The sequence below is a fragment of the Rhyacophila brunnea genome, unplaced genomic scaffold (genome assembly GCF_057557595.1).
Source record: "Rhyacophila brunnea isolate RB1 unplaced genomic scaffold, BYU_Rbru_1.0 scaffold_184, whole genome shotgun sequence".
In the NCBI taxonomy this organism is placed as follows: domain Eukaryota; kingdom Metazoa; phylum Arthropoda; class Insecta; order Trichoptera; family Rhyacophilidae; genus Rhyacophila; species Rhyacophila brunnea.
Genome location: NW_028232842.1, coordinates 776 through 1550, shown reverse-complemented (window position 1 = coordinate 1550; position 775 = coordinate 776).

Here is a 775-nt window from a genome sequence, read left to right as displayed (position 1 = left end):
TAAGCTTTATCAAGATTTTATATTAAATTTATATGAATATATCTTCATTATGAGATTATATAGCCGAAAAGTGCCATTTTATTAGTCGCAACACTAATATAGATCGTTTAAGTAGAATATTTATCTCTAAAAACAAATTACAACACAATTTAAAAATTAAATTAAATTTTTTTTTAAATTTACATACTAAGCTGAATTTATCTGAAAATATAATTTTAACATATTTTGGAATGATTTTCTAACATTACTAGTTATTTTTGAATCAAGTCATTTGTATCTACAGCACTATAAAGTAACCGGCCAAAAAACCGTCTTCTACTTCGGATCATTAAATATTCTATGAATACCTTGCTCTTAGATGAAATTAAAAATCCACTTCTAAATTCATATCATACACTTAGATATAAAATTTGTGTTTCAGATCATTTGATTATAGGTGAATATATGAATACAAATCCCAAGCCATCGCTAGATAAAATTTAAAAATTCTAAAGAATATTGGTGAAAAAAAGGATTTAAAGAGTATTCTGAATATATATTTTTCTACCTTATAAATTTTATGCATCATATTTTATTAAATTTTTATAAATTCCAATGATTGATATAATAAAATGTTCAAGATTGAAAAAATCAAAAAAAACTGCAAGGATTCGAACGATCAATAAATTTATTTGACAAAAAATAAATAATGTTAAGACTTTACCATTTAATAATACATTGAGGCACTAAAATTATGGTGTGGCTGTATAAGGTTATATAAAGAATGAATATTATC